We start from the raw sequence: 17500 nt of genomic DNA on the forward strand, positions 1-17500 counted from the left end.
AAGAAAGGAGAAAAAAATGACAAATTCATTTTATCTTTAGCAGAAGTACACATTACGTTACAACTGCATTTGTAATTTCAGGATATGAATTTCGCGGGGAAAGAACTATTTTCATTAGATATTGCCAGAATCATTTTCTTGATTAGCTTGATTACGATTAGATGCATATTTTAACCGATGTGCTTGTCGTCGCTGCCATGCTTTATTCGGTATGATTTTAGTTTATCAGTCAGTAGATATCAATATCAATAAGCCGCAAGTCTTTACCACGCTTTACTTGGAGTGCTTTGCACTACCTTCAATACTTCACAAATTAAAATGGCGGCCGAGAATCAAAACAATGGTCAAATTAGGAAATTTTAAACTTTCACAAATCTCTCAAGGTTTGTTCTAGTGTTTTTAAAACGCTTTTATATGATGACAAATTGAATAAATAAACGCCTGACAAAAGATCAACGGTTGAAAATGCAAATTGAATGAATACTGGGGATGTAGGAGCTTTCGGAATGTCTCCCCTTTACTTAACTTATGTGAGGTCAAATGAAAATCTGAAGCGGCAGCGAATCAAGTCCCCGAATCGTCTACTTTTGGTTTGTTCAGGCTAGAAGCTAGACAGAACCAATTGACAGTTTGCCGAAACGTTTAACTAAATATTTCCCAGGGCAATAATTATCACATCGATGGCATATAAACGACAGTAATATCAGCAGTAATATTAGTTGATGATGTTAATCGGTGAAACTTGTTTAAAATTTCGGTAAATCCGAATACCGTCATGTGATCAAGTGAATTATATCACTATGAATGCTACGATTTCCTGAAAAATGCCAATCTGACAGTTCCTAGCAAACACCCCCCCCCCCCTTGCTCAGGAATTTCTCTACTTGATGGACACCCTCCCCCCCCCCCTTTTTTTTTTTTCTTCCACGCAACCACATTCCAAAACACACACACACACACATGTATACACCACACACACACACACGCACACATATAAACATACACGCAATGAGAACACACTACTACATAACCAACACTGATCACCGCTAAATCAACATAACGGAAGTAAGGACTCTACTGGACAGATCGAGTTGAGGGTGTGGCCATGAGATGTTAGTGTCTTCGGTAAATTTTTTTATGATATCTGTTTGACTTAACGAACTTTCAAACTGACTTTAAATTATAAAAGGAAATCAAGTTATCTGTTTATCTATCTGTAAAAAATACATTTCTATTTTTCAAATCTTTCAGTAGAGTTGTGCACCGTATCAATTTTTTTATTGACTCAAATAAGCACAATGTTCTCCACAAGGCTATATTTTTTAAAGAAAGGATATCTAACTTTGGATTCAGTCACATGAAAATGTGTCATCTCCAATTAATCAAACCACAAAAAATATGGTTTCTTCTATAATACATCATAATTTCAAAACGTTGGAAAGGACAAAACTGTATTCCTTTTAGCAGAAGTGTTTATCATTTCACAACTGCATTAATTATTTTTACAACACGCGTTTTCACTCTCACCACTTCAGCCATAAAAATATCTTAACTTTAGAATTAGTCACACTAAATCGTGTGACAATATGAAATTTAACAAGCTAAGAATGTGATTCAAAAATTAAACATTTTCTCTGAGTGGTCTGAGCGATATAATTGATAATTATGAAAGTTTTGAGTGGCAGGTCACCAGACAGTATGGAAATAAAATTGGATCAATTGTAAAAAGACAATATTAAAATACAGCCCCACAAGTACATGTGGATTTTCTATATACAATGAGATTACATATGTATGTCATAAATACATTATTATAAACATTCATCAAAACTATATACAATGTCATTAAATATCACGATTTAAAAATCTATGTTAGAAAGTGGTAGCATCTTATAATTTATGCGAGCAATAAACATTTAATGGTTATTACAAATCATTAGAACATGTTGGTGATTTCTTTAAAAGATGCCAAATAAAATGCCATATCCAATTACAATGAATTTCATTTTGTTTAAATTCCATGTATGACTTTGCTTAATTCAACATCATATTATATATTTAAACAAGTAAAAAAGATAAAAATACTTTTGGCCCATTTCCTTACAGAAATGATATATTTCTTCCTTCCAAGGAGCAAATAAACGCACAGTCCAACTGGCAATATATGTTACTTCTAGAAAAAGAAGAAGAACAACAACAAGAAGAAAGAAGAAGAAAGAAGAAGAAGAAGAAGAAGAAGAAGAAAGAAGAAGAGAAGAAGAAGAAGAAGAAGAAGAAGAAGAAGAGAAAGAAGAAGAAGAAGAAGAAGAAAGAAAAGAAAAAAAAAAAAGAAAAAGAAGAGATAAGATGAGGGATGGGAGAAGGAGAAGGATGGACGAGGAAGAGATGGGGAAGAATGAAAAAGAAGAATATAAATAAGAGAGAAGAGAGAAGAAGAAGAAGAAGAAGAAGAGAGAAAGAGAAGAAGAAGAAGAAGAAGAAGAAGAAGAAAAGCAAAAAAAAGAAGAAAAGAAGAGAAAAAGAAGTAAGAATGAAGAAGAAGGGGAGGATGGAGAGAAGGATGGGAAGAGGAAGAGATGGGGAAGAATGTAAAAGAAGAATAAAAAAAAAGAAGAAGAAGAAAGAATAAGAAACAGAAGAAGAAGAAGAAGAAGAAAGAAGAAGAAGAAGAAGAAGAAAAAAGAAGAGAAGAAGAAGAAGAAAAGAAGAAGAAGAAGAAGAAGAAAGAAAAAAGAAGAAGAAGAAGAGAAGAAGAAGAAAGAAGAAGAAGAAGAAGAGAAGAAGAAGAAGAAAGAAGAAAGAAAGAAGAAGAAGAAGAAGAAGAAGAAGAGAAGAAGAAAAGAAAGAAACAAAAGAAGAAAAAAAGACAAGAAGGAAGTAAAGAAGAAAAAAAAAGATAAGAGGGAGGGAGAGATAAGATGGAAGAGAGGGAAAAGAAGAAGAAAGAAGAAGAAGAGAAGAAGAGAAGAAGAAGAAGAAGAAGAAAGAAGAAGAAGAAGAAAGAGAAGAAGAAGAAGAAGAAGAAGAAGAAGAAGAAGAAGAAGAAGAAGAAGAAGAAGAAGAAGAACAAGAAAAAAAAAAAAAAAAAGAATAAGATGAGGGATGGGAGGAGGAGAAGGATGGACGAGGAAGAGATGGGGAATAATGAAAAGAAGAATAAAAAAGAAGAAGAAGAAGAAGAAGAAAATAAAGAAGAAGAAGAAGAAAAAAAGAAGAGAGAAGAAGAAGAAGAAGAAGAAGAAGAAGAAGAAGAAGAGAAGAAAGAAGAAGAAGAAGAAGAAGAAGAAGAAGAAGAGAAGAAGAAGAAGAAGAAGAAGAAGAAGAAGAAGAAGAAGAAGAAAAAAAAAAAAGAAAAGAGAAAAGATGAGGGATGGAGAAGGAGAAGGATGGGACGAGGAAGAGATGGGGAAGAATGAAAAAGAAGAAATATAAGAAGTAGAGATGGAGAAGATGAAGAAGAAGAAGAAGAAGAAGAAGAAGAAGAAGAAGAAGAGAAGAAGAAGAAGAAGAAAAAAAAAAGAAAAAGAATAAGAAGAGGAAGGAGAAGAGAAGAGAAGAGAAAGAAGAAGAAGAAGAAGAAGAAAGAAGAAGAAGAAGAAGAAGAAGAAGAAGAAGAAGAAGAAGAAGAAGAAGAGAAGAAGAAGAAGAAAAAGAAGAAGAGAAGAAGAAGAAGAAGAAGAAGAAGAAGAAGAAGAAAGAAGAAGAAAGAAGAAGAAGAAGAAGAAGAAGAGAAGAAGAAGAAGAGAGGAAAAAAAAGAAGAAAAAAAGGAAGAAAAAGAAGAAGAAGAAGAAGAAGAAGAGAAGAAGAAGAAGAAAGAAGAAGAAGAAACAAAGACAACAGAAAAGAAAAGATGAGGAGGGGGATGAGAAGGAATGGGAAGAGAAGAGAGGGAAGAATGTAAAAGAAGAAAAAACAAAGAAGAAGAAGAAGAAGAAGAAGACAAAGAAGAAGAAGAAGAAAAGAAGAAGAAGAAGAAGAAGAAAGAAGAAGAAGAAGAAGAAGAAGAAGAAGAAGAAGAAGAAGAAGAAAAAGAAGAAGAAGAAGAAGAAGAAGAAGAAGAAGAAGAAGAAGAAGAAGAAGAAGAAAACAACAACAAGAACAAAAACAACAAGACAAGGAAGATAAAAAGAAAAAAAAAGATAAGATGAGGGAGGGGGAGGAGGATAAGGATGGGAAGAGGAGGGGGAAAATGTAAAAGAAGAATAAATGAAGAGAGAAGAAGAAGAAGAAGAAGAAGAAGAAGAGGAAGAAGAAGAAGAAGAAGAGAAGAAGAAGAAGAAGAAGGAGGAGGAGGAGATGGGAGGAGGAGGGGGACGAGTGGTCATAAAATTTATACAACACTAAAAAAAAAATGTTTAGAAATTTGATAAAGGTGATATCTCTATGTTATAAATTAGGCAATCATCATTATAACATACAAAATGAGGTGAATGGATATCAAAATCATATTGGTGAACCTTTTCCTCAAAACAGTTTAGGGTAAATTTGGCTGGAAAAGTGTGAAAGAAAGGAGAAAAAAAGTTTAACATTTTGAAAATGACAAATTCATTTTATCTTAGCAGAAGTGCACATTACGTTACTACTGCATTTGTAATTTCAGGATATGAACTTTCACTCTTTTCACTTAATATCTAACTTTGGATTCAGTCACATGAAAATGTGTCATCTCCAATTAATCAAACCACAAAAAATATGGTTTCTTCTATAATACATCATAATTTCAAAACGTTGGAAAGGACAAAACTGTATTCCTTTTAGCAGAAGGGTTTATCATTTCACAACTGCATTAATTATTTTTACAACAAGCTTCCTGACAACTGAAGGCATCCACCCAGACCATGCAGCCATATACAGAGTGCATTCATGGAAAGAATGGGACTGCTGCCAAATGATGCCATTCAGGAACCCAAAGAAGAACTGCCAAGCGGAGTAAATCTCCCAGGAAAGATTGGTTGACACTGAACCGGGCAAGGTCTAAAGTGGGGAAGACCAAAACAACCTTACAAAATTGGGGACTTTCTTCAGACTGCCGATGTCAATGTGGACACACGGCTCAAAACATGACCACATCCTTCACTAGTGCGAACTTGGACCACATATCAGTGATATGGACCTGAGAGGCTGCACCCCTGAAGCCATCCAATGGATCCACCACTGGCGCGACACGATATGATGATGATGATCTCCAATTAATGAAACCACAAAAAATATGGTTTTTCTATAATACATCATAATTTCAAAAGTTGGAAAGGACAAAACTGTATTCCTTTTAGCAGATGTGTTTATCATTTCACAACTGCATTAATTATTTTTACAACACACATTTTCACTCTCACCACTTCAGCCATAAAAATATCTTAACTTTAGAATTAGTCACACTAAATCGTGTGACAATATGAAATTTAACAAGCTAAGAATGTGATTCAAAATTAACATTTTCTCATGAGTGGTCTGATGAGCCGATATAATTGATAATTATGAAAGTTTTGAGTGGCAGGTCACCAGACAGTATGGAAATAAAATTGGATCAATTGTAAAAAGACAATATAAAATACAGCCCCACAAGTACATGTGGATTTTCTATATACAATGAGATTACATATGTATGTCATAAATACATTATTATAAACACTCATCAAAACTATATACAATGTCATTAAATATCACGATTTAAAAATCTATGTTAGAAAGTGGTAGTATCTTATAATTTATGCGAGCAATAAACATTTAATGGTTATTACAAATCATTAGAACATGTTGGTGATTTCTTTAAAAGATGCCAAATAAAATGCCATATCCAATTACAATGAATTTCATTTTGTTATATTTAAATTCCATGTATGACTTTGCTTAATTCAACATCGTATTATATATCTAAACAACTAAAAAAGATAAGAATACTTTTGGCCCATTTCCCTACAGAAATTATATATTTCTTCCTTGGCAAGGAGCAAATAAACGCACAGTCCAACTGGCAATATATGTTACTTCTAAAATACTCTATTTTACCAATTAATGATTGGGCGACTGAGATGTTCATTATTTGGAAGAAAAAAGGAAGGTAAACATAATGTTATTTCAAATAAGTTACAACTAAATGACTTGCTTATTTATATAATGATACTTGGCCATGACATCATATAGTCGAAAACAATGGATCTTTTTGTTTTTAATTCTTAACTTATTCAAGCTAAATTCTAGACCACACTTGTCATATAGCTAATATTATTTTGGCGTGAAAAGTGTGAATATACATTCTCTCTCTCTCTCTCTCTCTCTCTCTCTCTCTCTCTCTCTCTCTCTCTCTCTCTCTCTCTCTCTCTTCTCTCTGATGTTTATTTAGTAATAATGGCTGGCTGAGAAATTTATCATTTGAAAATTGATGGATCAAAAAAAAGATTAGAAGATCAAATCTATATATGAGAATATATTTTTACAATGATAATGTAAATAACGGATTTGTGTAAAATTGTTGAGCTTGTTATTTCTTTCTCAGATAAAAGAATATAATTTTTATATTAACAATAATTTCTTCTCTAAGCATTAAGTATTAACATTATACAAAAATATTTCAATATTAAATAAATGAAGTATCTATTCCTTTTGTGAATCGCTTATGTCATATTTGCACAATTACCATAAAGTATAAAACCAAAATTCAAAATTACATTCCATTAAAACTCAACATATATGATATGATTATAAAGCACGAGATAATAAAACATGTACAAGAACATGATGATATTGTGATGTAATTTTGTGTGAATAAGATACCAAACTGTATAATGATAGGAGAAATGAATGGTAGATGCATTATTATTAAAGCGCAACGTTGATGAGACGATTTCACTATTTGTATCCAACCACAAGATAATTGTAAAACATATTCAAACCTAAAACATGAAATTGACACTAAATTTATAAAAGAAATAGAATAAACATTTTTTTAAAAAGTGAATTTTCTATTAATGTAAGGTAATGCCAACAAAAAAAATACGAAATACCTGAATTTCAGTTTCTGTATATAATGATAACAAAGGCATTTTTGAACCTGTTTTTTAAAAACAAAATGTAACATATTTTCTCAACATGTGCGTTCTAACTAAATACTAAAATATAAAATTATCAAATTACTAAGGCTGACTAAGAAATTTATAATTTGAATAACGATGAATATGAAATAAATTAAAACCACGTTTTATAAAAACTTAACGTATATTTAATATTTTGTAATAAGTGCATCACTCCTACCTTAATTTTAAGAAAAATTATTATTACCTTTGTATCATTGCTAATAAATCCAAAGTGTACAGGCATCGCGAAATTAAAAGGGTATTAGAGTATATCTATAGAATGATATGTCAAGCGATCTGCGTAATTTTAAACAGAGAGGTTTCTAGAAACAAATCACTTCTTTAAGTAGCAAGTATTACATGTAGTTTGAAATTACATTCCAAATAAAACCAGACATTGATATGACTTTAAAATATTAGACAATAAAACTTATAGGCAATGAATGATACATGAATAAGAGATTAAAATAAGGTAAAGTGAATGGTGGATGCAATGGAAGTACATTTATCAAAACTTTATACAAAATGAAAGCTATTTTATACAGTACGCGAGTCATTAACATTAAAATGGCCATTGAAAATTCTGAGACAGGAAAAAAATTTCTTTTAATTTTGATGACTTTTCTTGAGAAAATTATCTTTCAATCCAACTACAAGGTAATTGTAATAGATATTCCCATATGACATGTTGTGAGTTGATGAAATATTGTGAACAAAAAATTAAGATTAAAGAAAAATGACAAACATTGCAACTTGAAAAAATACGACAAAAACAACTGAAAGTTACCATATCTGAAGTTAAAGATTGGCCATTTAAATCTTATTATCGGTGAATGAAATTCTTTAAGTGCTTGAGTGTATAATATAGGCTTGACAAAAATTGGAAAGGACGCGATGAAAGGAGAAATGGTGATAAGAGTCACCATTGATGGTGAAAGAGGCAATGGTGATAAGAGTCACCATTGATGGTGAAAGAGAATGGTGATAAGAGTCACATTGATGGTGAAAGAGGCAATGGTGATAAGAGTCACCATTGATGGTGAAAGAGGCAATGGTGATAAGAGTCACCATTGATGGTGAAAGAGGCAATGGTGATAAGAGTCACCATTGATGGTGAAAGAGGCAATGGTGATAAGAGTCACCATTGATGGTGAAAGAGGCAATGGTGATAAGAGTCACCATTGATAGTGAAAGAGGCAATGGTGATGAGAGTCACCATTGATGGTGAAAAAGGCAATGGTGATAAGAGTCACCATTGCTGGTGAAAGAGGCAATGGTGATAAGAGTCACCATTGATGGCTTGACTTGCTTGACTTGCTTGCCTTGCTTGACTTGCTTGCCTTGCAAGGTGGCAGGGACGATAAAGTCACTTTAAATGATCATGGTGTTCTAAGAGTAATTTTCAGGGTCAGATCGGCAGAGATTGCACCAGCAGAGCTCAAGATGAAGAAAGTATTGTTGATATAAAAGTGATGGCAGGGATGTAGAAGATGGAAGCAGCAGCAGTGACAATGATGGTGAAAATGGCAAGGCAGGTGACGTGATGATGGAAATCACTCCGGCAGGGCTATGGTGGTGAAGATGATGATGATGCGAGGCGATTCTGATGGCAATAGTTGTGTTGGGAGGTGATAGCTTTGGAAGGGTGATGGGAAGTAATGGTAGAGTCATAGGGGTTGTGATAGAAGAGACCATGATGTGAGGTTAGTGGTAATAAGTGAAAGCCATGGCTTGGCGAAAATGATAGAAGCAGGTTCAACAATAAAGATCCAGTAAATGGCACAGTTCCAAACCCAGGGTCAAGGTGACCCATCCAGAAAGAGTCAAACAAATCACATCCCTATCCCGTCTTCAAGACAATTGTAAATCAACATTCTGCCCAAACACATTCGGGCTTCCTGTAGGCCTCCAGTCCGCCTACTGCACTTGGGTATGGACATGAAACACAAACAAATACACCCCACCGGTAGAAGCACACTTATCTGTATTTCAAATCCATGCGAATGCCAACCACAATCATCTTGTCAACAAAGAACACGAATGTAACTCACCCGGCCCTAACCAGTTGGAATCAACTCGAACCCAAGTCCAGAACCACACCACCACCTTCACTTTATCACTGAATCTACCTCCAGCATCCTCATCCTCCCCACAACTTCCACCCACCACCACCTTCCTCGACGAACACAATCTCTACATCACAATCACTACAACCCCACCAATACCACCATCATCACTTCCTCCACCATTACCTCCCTTCACAACCATTGCCATCATCATCACTTCCCATCATCATCCCTTCACCACCACAACCCTCCCATCATGATTTCCATCATCCCGTCACCCAACAATGCCACCTTCACCAACAATGTCACTATTGTTGCTCCACCATCTACATCCCCATCATCACCTCGCCACCAACAACTCCTCCAACACCTTGATCACTGCCATTACAATCCCCGGGGCCCTCCAATATAACCCATCCCATTACTCCGCTGAATACCACAATCATCCTCCATGACCTCACCATCCCTGCTGGCCACCGCCCCTACCGCCCACATATGGCCAATCTCGATTCCTGGAGCTTGATGACGTCAAATATCTGTAACAAAAAGTAACAGATTATAAAATGCAGGAAAAAATCAGTTCTTCACATCTAGTTCAACTCTTGTTGATTCTTGTCTAATCCTGGTGCTTTCTATCTTTCAAGATTTTCAAGCTTCAACTAAGTCGTTTGTAGTTTTAGTATATACAAACTATTTAGCGAGAGAACATGTCTTAGGGTTATACATACTATTTTGTGAGAGGCCAAGTAAAGTATATACATAACATTTTATAAAAGGCCTGTTCTTAGTATAATATACATAATCTTTTGTGAGAGGCCTAGTCTTAGTATCATATACATACTATTTTGTGAGAGGCCTATTTAACACCTTCAATAAGACATTGATTGATATCATTCATGGTGCACAAAAAAGATGATCAAAACACATATTGCACGCTATTATTTGCAATTACTGCCTCGATGAAAATATGTACCTCCTGTCGTTGTCGTCGTCGTCGTAGTAGTAGTAATAGTAGTAGTAGTAGTAGTAGTAGTAGTAGTAGTAGTAGTAGTAGGAGTAATAGTAGAAGTAGTAGTCGTACTAGTAGTAGTCGTACTAGTAGTACTAGTAGTAGTAGTAGTAGTAGTGATGATGATGTGGTAGCAGTGGTTGTATTTGTAGTGAAGATGATGTGTTGGTGCATGTAGTAGTAGTTGTAGTGATGATGAGGTGGAGTTGACTGTAGTTGTAGTAGTAGTAGTGGTATGATGATGATGTGCTTGTGACTGTAGTTGTATTGGAAGTAGTGATAATGATGTGGAGGCAGTGGTTGTAGTAATAGCAGTGGTAGTGGTGTTGATAGTGGTGGCTGTAGCAGTCGTGATGATGATGTGGTGGTGGTTGTAGAGAGGATGATTAGTGGCAGTGGTGGTTGTTGTAGTCGTAGTGGTAGAAGTGTTGATGTGGCGGTGATGGTTGTAGTCTTACTGGTATTGATGATGTAATAGTTGTGGTTTTAGTGATGATGATGTGGTGGTTGTGGTTTGTGGTAGTGATGATAATGTGGTGGTAGTAGTGGTTGTAGTTGTGGTGATATGCAGTGGTAGTGGTGTGGTGATGATATGGTGGTGGTTGTACTGGTGGTATTAGTAATGATGATGTGGTGGTTGTGGTTGTTGTAAAAGTTGTAGGATGATGATCTGGTGGAGGTAATTGTAGTAACGACGGTAGTGATGATGATGTGGTGGTGGTTGTAATCAAAGTTTTATTAATGATAATGTGGTGGTGATGGTTGTTGCAACAGTGGTAATGATGTATAATGGTGGTTTTAGTAGTAATTGTGGAGTGATGATGTCATGGTGGTTGTAGTGGTAGTGGCAGTAGTGTGGTGTGGTGATGATAGCTGGTATTGATTATGATGATGTCGTGGTGGCGTTTGCAGTAGCAGTGAAGAGTGGTGGTGATGATTGTAGTAGTAGTAGTGATGATGATGATGATGATGATGATGATGATGATGATGATGTGGTGGTGGTCGGTGGTGGTAGTGGTAGTAGTATTAGTGGTGGTAGTAGTAGTAGTAGTAGTAGTAGTAGTAGTAGTAGTAGTAGTAGTAGAGTAGTAGTAGTAGTAGTAGTAGTAGTAGTAGTAGTAGTAGTAGTTAGTAGTAGTAGTAGTAGTAGTAGTAGTAGTAGTAGTAGTAGTAGTAGTAGTAGTAGTAGTGTAGTAGTAAATAGTTTAGAGTTAGTAGTAGTTGTAGTTAAAAGTAGTAGTAGAGTAGTAGAGTAGTAGTAGTAGTAGTAAGTAGTAGTAGTAGTAGTAAGTAGTAGATAGTATAGTAGTAGTAGTGATAGTAGTAGTAGTAGTAGTAGTAGTTAATAGGTGGTAGAGTGTAGTAGTAGTAGTATTAGTAGTATGTAATTGTTTGTTGTAAGGGTTTTACGCGCTTGCAACACATTTAGGTATATCAGCGCCAGTAAAAAGGAAGAAAATGGGATAGTAAAAAGTTCTAGAATTACAATTAAAGCACCCAAGAAAAAGTAAGACAAAGGGGAACTGAGAACAAATAGGGATCAGATGTAGATTCCAAGAGCATACCACCAATGTACCTAGTTTGTACTAGAAGTAGTATTAGAGTTAGTAGTAGTAGTAGTATAAGTAGTAGTGGTAGTAGTGGTAGTGGTAGTAGTAGTAGTAGTAGTAGTAGTAGTAGTAGTAGTAGTAGTAGTAGTAGTAGTAGTAGTAGTAGCAGTAGTAGTAGTAGCAGTAGCAGCAGTAGTAGTAGTAGTAGTAGTAGTAGTAGTAGTAGTAGTAGTAGTAGTAGTAGTAGTAGTATTTAGTAGTAGCAGTAGTAGTAATGGTGGTGGTGACTTGTCAGTAGTGGTAGTATGTTCGTTTTTAAGGGTTTACGGCGCTTGCCACACATTTAGATAATATCAGGGCCAGTAAAAAGGAAGAAAGTGGGATAGTAAAAATTTCTAGAATTACAATCAAAGTGCCCAAGAAAAAGGAAGACAGAGGGGATTAGTTCAAATAGGGAACAGATGTAGATGTAGAGCACACTATCAATGTACTTAGTTTGAGATCACCTAAATGTCTCATCCTGACACAAGCACAGGTCCCCATAGGAAAGGGTAGAGAGAGAGAGAGAGAGAGAGAGAGAGAGAGAGAGAGAGAGAGAGAGAGAGAGAGAGAGAGAGAGAGGGGAGAGAGGAGAGAGAGAGAGAGAGAGAGAGAGAGAGAGAGAGAGAGAGAGAGAGAGGAAGAGGTGAGGGAGGAAGAGAGTGAGGGATGAGGGAGAGAGAGAGATAGAGAGAGAGAGAGAGGAGAGAGAGAAGAGGATGAGGGAGGAGAGAGAGAGAGAGAGAGAGAGAGAGGAGAGAGAGGAGAGAGAGAGAGAGAGAGAGAGAGAGAGAGAGAGAGAGGAGAGAGAGAGAAAGAAGACCAACAGAAATTCCTACCTCGAGGAGAAGGCTCCAGTCCTATGAAGAATACACAATCCAATCCTGTCCATCCTTGAGAAAATAATAAAAAACGTTATTCTTGTTTATGTTGTGATCGAAGAAGTTATATTTTGAAAGAAATGCAGTCTCACGACTAACGTTCAGATCATCTTTACATTCATCCCTATAGCTCAACTGGTTAACTACTAAAACAATGTGACAAGTTCTGTTCCCCAGTTGAGCCTCAAAAGCTAACTTCTAAATGAAGACATAGCACAAGGCTATTAATCGTGCAGTGCAGATAGATCGACACTTATGAGAGTTTATACTTTTATCAACATCAAACCAAACTCCTGATTATTTCATTATATAACATTAGTAAAAAAAAGAATTCTACTATAAGCAATATTACTTTGTAGTTGTTAGCTAAATGACGAGAAAATATTTTACAGTAAGGATAGAGACAGTTTCTTTAAATGGTGGGCCAGTTTTATTAATTTTATCACTTGTAAACTCTTTAAAACCATGTTTGTGGCAGGATACATTGATCTTTATCACTGTTTCAGTTTGGTGGGGAAGTGTGGCTCAGTGGTACAGTTTTTGGTCCTGAGTTCGAATACTGGCTGCGCTCTATCTTTAGAAACTTGTCAGTCAGAAGCCCTGCACACAGCTTGTATTAAACTCAAAATTAGTAATCATTATTGCTGTAACCTTTGAGTTTTGATTGATATTCAATACCTTGAGCAATTGTAATATATTTTAGTCTATGTGTTTTCTTTGAACTCTTGTCAGTGCTTTCCAAACAATAGATTCAATGAGTTTCATATCACGGGATTTTTGTTTTTTTCACTATTTAATCATGGATCACCAATATTTTACAGTTTACAACTGTTTGTGTCCTCATATCCAAATCTTTATCATTCATCATTCCTTATCTATTTAATTAGTAAGAATAATTATCGAATTATCAAAATGTCCTTTCCATACAACGCCTTCACCAGTTAACTAAGCCAACAGAGAGAGAGACAGAAAATGAGATAGAGAGAGACAGAGATACAAAAGGTTTGAGAGAGAGAGAAATAGAGAGAGAGAAATAGAGAGAAAGGAGAGAGAGAGAGAGGGAGAGAGAGAGAGAGAGAGAGAGAGAGAGAGAGAGAGAGAGAGAGAGAGAGAGAGAGAGAGAGAGAGAGAGAGAGAGAGAAAGAGAGAGAGAGAACTAATTGGAATACCTACCTCAAGATTGGATCTCCATTACGAATACAATCTTTTGAAGAATACACGATGCAATCCTGTATCTTCATGCGTCCTTTAGTGAATTAAAAATAAAAAAGATGTATTTCTGTTTATGTTTTGAATTTGTAAATAGATAATGAGCAAAGAACTTATGTTTTGAAAGATATGCAGTCTTGCACCTAATGATAATAGTAACTTATAATTTTTTGACCTTGCCAATTTTTTTAAAAAATCAAACTCTTGAAAATGAAATATCAGGAGAAAAATTGTCACTCCTGTAAATACCTAATGTTGGTTAATGCTGATGGCAATCTAAGATGGAATACTGGAATCTATGATTTCAGTTTATAAAACTCTTGTTGTGGATTCCAAACAATGGATCAGAAAATGGTGAGATCGGAGTCTAACAAAAGTCATAAATTAGATTTGTCCATTCTACAATTCCCGTATAAACACACACATGTACACACCACACACAACACACACACACACTCATAATATAAGCATTGAGAGCACACTACAAGAATGTCACTACACATTAACACTAATCACCACTACACAACGGAAGCAAGGACAAGCACTTCAATGGAATACTTTTTTTCCTCGGACATTTATGCCGACTGAAGACGTGGACAAAAGACACAGAAACGAACGTCTTGGCCATATATGTGGTGACAATTTATATTTTATATTAGCTCTAACCATCATTATCGAGCACTTTCGTACCTACGAGTACCCACCAACACCCATGTTGTCCATGTGAGCTAATTGGGGGTTAATAATCTTGCTCAAGGAAAAAAAATCGAAAGTGCCTAAGCGGGTCACAGTGCAATGCCTTAACCACCCCCCCTCCACCCCCCCCCCCCCCCCTCCCCCATATGTATTTCATATTTGACCAAGACACTAAAGAATATACAGACTGAGATAAGAGCTTATGTGAAAAGAGCTGTTCATGTCTCTAAACAATGGGGCGTTCTGGTTTCTCAATTAGATAAGACTAGTGTGATTTGTAGATTACTTGTTCAATCTTAATTTCTAACACGTACTGACCAAAGGCGATATAGTGGCCACCACTCACCCTTAAAATTGCTTTCCATGTATTGACCCTAATAGTGATCTCGCTTTAGGAGAAAAATGCCTTAATCTCATATTATTACCTGTCACACTAAACTAACCGTAGGGCCATTCCATGTCAAGTGAACCAAATTTTCGAAAATTGGGAACCACACTCCTTTTGATTTTCCTCAAACTTGATTGAAGATACTTATGTGACTTGAAGAAAGCCAAATTTTCAGTTCATAATATGGACATTTTAATTTTTGACACTTTGTTGAAATTTTGTCTCAAAACGTGTCAAAATCAAATTTGCTTGCTGGTCCATTTTTGAGAGGCTATAACTTTTTTATTAATCAAGCTAAATCTCTCAAATTTGGTAATTCTGTACAACTTTTAGCATAGATTACAATTATTTGAAAGAAAATGGAAATTTCCTTCAACTTTTGGAATTATCTGCTCTTGAAAATAGCTAAGAGTTTTTTTTTTTTTTTCTTGACTTTAGTGGTTCAATTTTGGTCATTGATGATGTGAATCTCAATACATAACATTTGGTCCAACATAAAATAGCAAAAATATGGGTCTGGTACTCTAATTTTCCAAACAATAATTCATAGCATATTGTGATGTTCAACAAAATCGCAAATTTTCGCCAACTTCAAGGCTCAAAACAGTCAAATTGTCGGCTGGTATTTTTTTCAAAGTTTGATATATTGTGCAGATACACTATTTCTATAATTAAAATGGAGCTGATTGAAGCTCGAAGAAAAAATAACGGTAAGTATTGAATTGTAAGCTTCAATTTATTAGACAGTATCTGTCTTCATCTAATAAATTGAAGCTTACAATTGAATACTTATCGTTATTTTATTTTACTATTTCTATATTCAATGCTTTCAAATTCAATTTACTATTTTTAAAAACCGCGAAATAATAATATCTGTTAATAGTCTAATAAATGTGGACTATAATATACTCATTCAGATGAATTCAGTTCAGATTGGTATGAATGTTGATTTTTATGTCTAGTCTAGTGCAAGATTTGTTTAGTATTTTAAAAAATTATTCAATACACGGTGAAAAAGAGCGCTATGTAAACACACGAAAAGGCTTTATGTGACAGCGTTATAGTTATGTGACACACTGTGAAGCGTATGGATAATGGAATTGTGTGTATGGGCATGGGCGTGTACAGATAGATAATTTGGGGTGACCAATTTGGTTCGATATTACGGACCTTGAAATTGAAATCCATCCATGTTATTTGATTTGGATTCGGAATGAATTTACTACAACGAATAAAGCTTTAACTGAAAGCGTAGACGTCTAGTATCTGTAGTGTAGTGTAAGAAATTAGTAGAATTAGAATTCTATATCTAGAGCACTAGGAGTAGGCAGTTTAGTGAGCAGCAGCAGTGGCAGTCAAATTTTGACCCAACTCGCCCATAGGAAAGTTGTGACTGGAAATTGCCGTTCGCGATTTGGGGGGTTCAATTAAAGATGCATAACTTCGTTATAAAGAGGAATATCGCAGATATTTTGGTATAATTATTTTCGTCTTTCAATTTCCTTTTAAATGGTGTCAATTAAGGAAAAATCCATTAATAATTCCAGAAGTTATATGAAGTTAAAATTTGGCAATTTTCAAATGCATTTAATTTTGTATTTACCGCATGTGTTTTTAAAATTTAAACGCTTGTTTTTAGAATAACATTCTAAACTTTATTCATGCCAAATTTCAGGGCTCTATATTGATGCGCAGACACCTTTTAACTCTGCGCCGAAATGCCTTGTTTACATTATCTTCTCATCATGGCTGCCGGGCGATATCGATATTCATATCGATATTTTAAATTTAGTTATGTATTATGTTAAATTTAGTCCATAATATTTTCAGTACTATTATTTACTATGTTTTTATTTTGAATACATACTTTCCAACTTTATTTATAGGCATTTTATAGTTTTTGTTTTAAAAGTTTGTATATTTCTTCTCTTTGTGAAATCCGATAATAATATCGATATTTTAAAAATACCAATTGCTTTAATTTAATTTAATTTTACTTTGCCATCAAGTCATCAAGTTTCTTTCCCATATGTTTAGATATGTTTATCATTTGTATCCATATTCTAAAGGCCTTAGCCTTAATAATTATTATGGTAACAAGTTCTATTAGTTTTGACACCCCCATACATTGAGAGAGAAAGGGGAGGGGGGGGGGGATAAAATTATATTAATTGTCAGTTCAAATCATGTAATAGCAATAAACCCAAAGTGTTTAGCAGAATTTTTTAAAGTATTAAAAGCCAGAACTTTCCTTCTAATTATAATAGGGAATCTGTTTCAATTTATTTGAACTTTTTCAATCTACCATTTTATTTATATGCAATTAAATTGCCATAGGTAAAAATAAACTCATTATGTCATTACACATGTTTATATCTTTTCATTTAAATAGTCTCAAGCCCTTTTTTATTCTCTCTATGTATTAATTAAAAGAGGGTAATTATTTGCAACTGTTTCAGTGAGATATTGGGGATAAATCCAAAAGTGATAGAGCAAATTGTTTCTTACGTCTAGCCGAGTTTTTTGATTATGTTATTTAACATTTGCGACATATTATGTAATACTGTGTTAATTTGAAATGTTTATCT

General features: G+C 34.7%; 1 long non-coding RNA gene across 1 annotated transcript in view; it reads right to left on the bottom strand.

Annotated features, from left to right (window-relative positions):
- Positions 1-6534: 6534 nt before the first annotated feature.
- The window catches only part of LOC144963738 (uncharacterized), an 11523-nt gene continuing 557 nt past the window's right edge, over positions 6535-17500 (bottom strand). The window contains exons 2-4 of the long non-coding RNA XR_013643688.1: positions 13793-13865; positions 12578-12631; positions 6535-9676 (exon numbers count right to left, since the gene is read on the bottom strand). This is a non-coding gene — a long non-coding RNA (uncharacterized LOC144963738). The remainder of the gene's footprint in view (positions 9677-12577; positions 12632-13792; positions 13866-17500) is intronic.

Source organism: Berghia stephanieae, chromosome 2 (assembly GCF_034508935.2).
Source record: "Berghia stephanieae isolate SIO BIC M18660-M18661 chromosome 2, UCSD_Bste_1.3, whole genome shotgun sequence".
Lineage (NCBI taxonomy): Eukaryota > Metazoa > Mollusca > Gastropoda > Nudibranchia > Aeolidiidae > Berghia > Berghia stephanieae.